Here is a 6,862-nt window from a genome sequence, read left to right as displayed (position 1 = left end):
TGGGGGATTACCGCGCTAACATTAGATGCCGCGCGGTGTCTCAATAGGTGGAAGTCGCCCCGTTGTTGTCGTATTTCTCTCTTGCTCCGGAGTGTCTTTGTTTTGCTGCTTCAGGCTTTGAGCCCTATATTTAAAATTTAAATAAATCACAACAACGTCACCATCGATATCACGCAGTTGAAATAATAAAATGAGCACTGCCCGGTCCCAAGTCGCCCATTTTATGAATTTTGCTGCATTGTTTCTTTGACATTGTGCAACTGCGTGCAGTGAGGCGTGTGTATCGGAGGGGTGTGTCTACTCTGCAGTACGGTGGTAGGCTGGAAAGCAATTCTGATGCGTGGCGATCTACTCCTACATTTGTTTTGTGATGCATGAGATATGGCCTAGTATGCTAAAAATAGACGATTGAACGATCACAATGGGCAAACAATGCGGATATTCTGTGCAATTCACCGAGACAACATCTATATTTTCTGTTTGTTTGCGCACACATAGGTGGCATTTGTTCATTCACACTTGTGTGCGCATAGGAGGTCTGGCATGTGGTGTTATGGTGTGCGTGTGTGTGCGAAGGGGCCAGCAGAGGGGGCCTGGGTGAAGGTCAGGGGTGTGTCTATAATGTAAACACAAGTAAAGGCGACAGATAAGAAGTGGAGAGAGGAAAGAGAGAGAAAGGGCCCCATCCGGTTCTATATATCCTCTTCCAACGAGTCGTTCTGTACGACTGCGGCAGCTTAAAAACAAGACAAAGGGTAGATCTGTGCAGATGGTGAAGGGAATGCATATATGTTATGGCATAACAGAAGCTGCCTTTCAAGCAGTACATATTATTTCTGAGGTTTTTACAAGGCCTAGCCGTATGTGTTTTGCATACAATTAAAAACTTTAACATATATTTTGAATTTTTTTTTGCTATGGTACTATTTCTAACCCATTTTGTATCCAATCTGTTTGTGCTTTTTTGAAATTATCTTTATTTTGGTCTTTAAATTTGAAAAGAAAAATGTAAATACTGTAACCAGCAGTGCAATAAGACAATGTAAATAGCAGATTATAGCAATAACCTAAAATATGTAAACTGAAACTATAGTTTTTTCCCCTTTTGCAATTTACAAAATCTACAAATACGCAGCAAAGTCAACTCTATAACAAATGTGTATCAGGTATTTTGCACTCTCACAAGCCCTCTGTTTATCCCCTGCATTAATTTAACAACAGTCTGCACCGTTGTTTATGGCTCCAGTGTTGTACACTGTTTTCTAAATCCGCTGCTGGCACTGCCTTGCCTCCAAAAGGACAAACATTTTCATGACAAACATTCCTTAAATATTATAGTCCACTCCACATAAGACAGTTATACATTTTATACCCTCTGTGCCAACCATGCATGTGCAAAGTTCAATGTCACCAAATAAACTTAGTTGTAATCTGTTTTACCCTCAGAATTAACATATCCTGAGTCATAAGCTTGTTGACAGTTGATTCGTGTACAACTGGTCATAAAGTGTGTGGGTGTTAGGTGCGTACTCATGGAGAGTTGATCCTTGTCTTGCGGCTTGGGCAGTTTCCGAGTTTGGCACCAGCACAGGATCAAGCCTTTCTGCTAACAGGGATTTATTTGGCTCCACAACACCCATGTCAGACATGTATCCTCGTCCAGCCATTTTGTGTCCTCACATGCTCCAGCCCTTTACTGTAAACTGGCTTGCTGTTTGGAAACCAGGAGCGGGGAAATCAGAGATCATAAACTCTTGACCCACTAAAACTACAGGAATTATTATCTCAGGCACTGGCCATAAATACCTTGGATAGCTTTATAGTGTAAAGGGCCAGTTGAGGACATGTACGCATCAGTTGAACACACATGCACATCCCAGCATTAATGTGGCTGCAGATTTAGACGAGACACATTTATTGTGGACTGTATATATAGAGTGGAACAATGGTCCATTGTGGTGCATTAGGAGGTTGTTATTCCCGCCACAATAAGATGAATTAAAACATTGAAGATTAAGACAATCATTTTTGGAATTGCTGGACTATTCAAAGTGAAATTGCACAGGACTGCAAGTGTGAGTATTTATAAAACTAAATAGTAAGGTAGCAGGGCAACATTCACAGAAACAAAAATGTCAGTGAAAACAGATTGTTTGTCAGGGTATAAAACTATCATGTTGCACAAAATCAACGTAGCACAAATCAGATTTTACAAGGCTATTAAGTCAGAGAAAAGCTGACATACACATGCACACATGTACATGCATATACAGTACAGCTTCAGGCACATCAGATATGACAGTAAGCTAGTGCATCTCCAACATGAGAATACATGAACACGTGAAAATGTGATCAAACATCGTGTGTCTAAAATCTTTCTCCAACAGACTCATTTTACTCTGTTATTTTATTTACATGTACCATATGTACCTGTAGTGAAAAAATGTCCCCTTGTGGGATTAATAAAGTAACTATCTATCTATCTACTTTGTAATTTCTCAATTACTTAATGAGGACAAACACAGAGCCACAAAGGGAAGCCCAGCAGCAAGAGAATAAAACATGCATAGGATAACAGCGCATGTTTCAGTGCAATACAACATGCAGTCATGAAACTGAGGAAATCCTGCCTGAGGGTACCACCCTGTTGTCTGTCATCATGGGATGCCTCGGGCTGCTGGTCAAAGCCACATAGACTCCCTTCCCCCGGGCAATCTACAGTCTGTATTTAGCATTGAGCTAAAATATCAACTTCACAACACGCTGCTCTGTCACATTTGGACATGAAGAGCATATATGTGAGAATGCTGTTGATAACAGCACTAACTTCAATATGATTCTCTTTATCCTCAGGGATTACGTCTGAGGGTCACCATGAGTAACTGAATCCTGGACTTTGCTGAAAGGCAGATGAAGATTGACACTTCCTCCAATCATTATCAGCACTGCGGACACCCAAGACTGTGCGCTGAGCTCACGCCATTACTCTGTGAACACATTTAACTATGAGGCACATCACAGCCAATCACAGAAAATCTGATTATTTCTGAATTTCAGCAATAGCCTGATTTCTGAAATATCATCTACTATTAGTTATTTGTAACTTTTAGAGCCATGTGCAAAATATGGAATAACATGATATAATTTAATTTCTTCTGAAATCTAACTTGGTCAAACATTGTATCTGACAGTGACAAGTCTGCAAATGAGGCATAGGTGAGACTCTTAAATAGGGTGCCGGGACAACAAGGTATAATAATAACAAGAGATAATTATGGCATTCAGCAAAGACAAATCTCATCAAATCGATACATCATTAAATCGTTACAGTCAGCAGTTTCAAGTTCCTCTCGATCAGCAGCAATACTGCGTGATGTTGACATGTAAATTCAGCTTGGCTCCATACATCCTCTCTACATATAGATTTGTTACATTGAGTGTAGCTGCATCACCGTGTGGTTTCCAAGCTGCACCACCCAGGACTGTAAAGCTTTACATCAGGTGATGTAAGCAGCATAGTTTCTCACAGGCAATAAACGACCGTTAACCACAGGAGATGCCCACACAATCATCCAAAACTGCACTCAATCTTAGCTACAAACTATGCCGTCTTTTATTTCAGTTTTATTTCCAGAGCCAACAGGATCAGGACAGCGTTGTCCTTAATGCCATCAGACTGTCAATTTATTACCAAATATCATTGTAATGTTTTGTACCATTTGTAATATCTCTATTTGTTTCTTGTATTTACTGTTTTTGATTGTTCGATAGTTTGTGATACAGATTTGTATTCTGCTGTCCTGTTCTGGTCTTTGATAGAAGGTACAATAAAATCATATTCAATTAAATTATATATATATATATATATATATATATATATATATATATATATATATATATATATAATTATTTGATTGTATTGCTGTAGCAGGTTCAGATATTAAATATTCAATTGGATTAATTCAATTCAATCTGCAACAGTTAAACGTAGTGAGTTTATTACCATCGGAAATGTAGTGGAGTAAAACCATAAAATTCCCAAAATATTGAAATATTGAAATAAAGTACCTGAAAAATGGACTAAAATAAACTATTGCACTGTACTTAATTTTCACCTGTGATGCAAGGCTTATTAGTATACAATAATCAGTGGTGTCAATAAAATAATCAGAGAAGTAATGCAGTGTATCATAACATGCTTGTCTTCTAATGGCATTAATAAAAAAAACAATATAAATTGTTATTGAAACCAAGTAGGTATGTGACTTGTGGTTTCGTAGAAGTAATAGCAAATATTGAGCATTATTGGAATTTATTTTTTCTTCTTCTAATATTGACTTAACAAGAGGTTAAGGGACCAAAGGTTATTTTTCTTTTTAATAAGTCCCAGAAGCTATAGTCAAGAGAGGGTGGGTGTTCCTGGACTCCTACAGTTCTTCGACTTCATAAAGCACAAAACTAACAGGACTTATTGAAAACAGGTATTGCAGTTGCTACATGATCCAGCTCTGACATTTAGTGATGCAGCGAGACTGACTGTGATCTTTAATTCAGAAACAGAAAAATCTGAAACCTCATACCATTTTCCTCCAGAGGCTCACCGGGAGCTGCAAAATGGAGATCTGAGTACACAAGAGGACTAGGCCTACATGCTCTATTAAAGTCCCTCTAGTTCCCTCTTTTGGGAGAATGAGGGACAACATGGCCACTGATCATCCATTACACTGCTATACTATCACACATTTTTCTAAATTGCACAGAGGAAGTCAGCCATGTATGCCAGAGTGCCTGCACATGAAATGTGCTATATGCAACTGGTTGAGCTAGTCACAAGCAATCACACCAAAGTAGAGCCTTTATTGTTCCTCAGCAACACAAGAAAGATAATATAGTGACTATACACTTAACTCATTATAGGCTATATCTTCCAACACAGTCAACTGGATCAAATGCTTAGGGTAGAGTTGGATTGAGGAGCTGCAAAACAGATGGGCTTGGAATACATTTTGTATCTGTTAATAACTAGGTGCTTTTTCACACTTATTAATATTCACCAGTTTGTTGAGTATTCAGTGCAAACGAACCAACCCCACAATCTTTTACCTATGACCACTGAGCTGCTCCACTGGAGCAGTGTTGTGCACCTATGTGCTGACTTTCTTATTTTGTTTTCCCAGTCAGATGTGGGCTACTTCACTCTTTTTTTCCCCAAATGCAATTACGTTTTCTTTACTAATGTGTATGCAATCAGTTAAGTATGATTACAGTTGATTGTTACTTCCAAGAAAAATAATCTGTAACAAAACCTTTGTAAAAATGTAGCTACGCAATACTCACACAAAACTACTATCCGAAAAAACCTTTATTTTGAAAACAGAGCTTTTATTTTGAGGAGGAGAAATCGGTTAAGGACTAGCCAGCTAGCAGCTTGCAAACATTATTGAAAGTAATTGACGTGACCCTCAAATCTTCAGTTCCTTCAGGGCTCGGTTAGACCAGACGTGGTCGACTGTCTGCACGTGTAGATGGATGCGTATGTTTATAAGAAGCTACCTCTGATTTCACACTCCGTCGGTGCTCTCTTTCATCACACACAGACTTAGCTAACGGTAGCTAACGTTAGGTTAGCTTTCGTTAGCTAACTAGCAATGAAGGAAACCACGGGGTAGCTGGCACTCTGATTTCGAGTTTGACCGTTTAACCTGACTTATAGCGTGCCGTATGATGAGATATAAAATCGGAGAATTAACAACATAGATCAGAAATGTGCAGCATAGTTCATCTACAAATCCGGTAGTGGGACCATTCATGACATCCTTGGTCCCATGGTGTAATGGTTAGCACTCTGGACTTTGAATCCAGCGATCCGAGTTCAAATCTCGGTGGGACCTCGTCCTTTTAACCAACTTTGTCATTAGCAACAGTGAGCAGTGTTACAGAAGGGATTCCTCAGTGGTTAAATGGTGATAGGTAATTATAAACGCTGACAATATCAGGAAATGACTACAAGGCTTTAATAATGAACTTGGTCTTAGCTATATTTTTCATAATACCTTTAAATGATGAATCGTACACTTGCATTTGATTAGATTTTATTACTTAAATTTCTTGTCAAATATCACACACCATTCTTCTCAGAGGCATAAAATATATTACTTCTTTTACATTAAAAAATCATTATGAAAAATAATAACTGCGCTGAAGTTATCCAAATATTGTATCAGCTTTATAGAAAACACAAATACCAACAACAAACATGTATTGATAAAAAGAATTGAATTGAATTTTCAAAATATCTTCACACAATAATGAAGTCTTTGGCTTAAAATGAAACCTCATGCCATGGATATTGGTTAGTTAAATAGGGACACAAACATAAACCTAGACTTATATGTGATATGGAGAGACTTTTCTGGTACTGGATCCCTATATAATGATATCAACAAAAACCCTTCACAAAATAAGGCTGGCTGTCCATGTCGGCTTTAGTAGCTGTAGTAATGTTGTAAATATTCAGGTCCTGTCCACAATCTTTTAAATATTGTGTAGTTAGTAGCCACATCATATTTTGTTAAATCATCAATCTGTCTGTGTTTTATATTCTAGGCAGCTTTAGCAGAATATACTACTACATCGGCGACTGTGGCTAAGTGGATAGCAGGGCCGTCTTTGCGGTTCAATCCCCGGCTCTGGCTCTGCTAGTTGCGTGTCGATGTGTCCTTGAGCAAGACACTTAACCCAAATTGCTCCCGTAAGTTGTGCCAAGTTGTGCCTATGGTGTAGAAATGTGATAGACTGAATTGTAAGTCGCTTTGGATAAAAGCGTCTGCTAAAATGACTGTGATGTAATGTAATCTGTGGT

At 38.4% G+C, this 6,862-nt stretch overlaps 1 non-coding gene across 1 annotated transcript; it reads left to right on the top strand.

Annotated features, from left to right (window-relative positions):
• The first annotated feature begins 5,819 nt into the window (after positions 1-5,819).
• Positions 5,820-5,891, top strand: trnaq-uug (transfer RNA glutamine (anticodon UUG)). The gene has a single exon. It is a non-coding gene; the product is annotated as a tRNA-Gln (tRNA).
• Positions 5,892-6,862: the final 971 nt, after the last annotated feature.

The sequence above is a fragment of the Anarhichas minor genome, unplaced genomic scaffold (assembly GCF_050575085.1).
Source record: "Anarhichas minor isolate MPS153535 unplaced genomic scaffold, ASM5057508v1 ptg000021l, whole genome shotgun sequence".
NCBI classification, from domain to species: domain Eukaryota; kingdom Metazoa; phylum Chordata; class Actinopteri; order Perciformes; family Anarhichadidae; genus Anarhichas; species Anarhichas minor.
The sequence above is the reverse complement of the archived record's forward strand: the minus strand, read 5'-3'. Positions and strand labels throughout refer to the sequence as shown.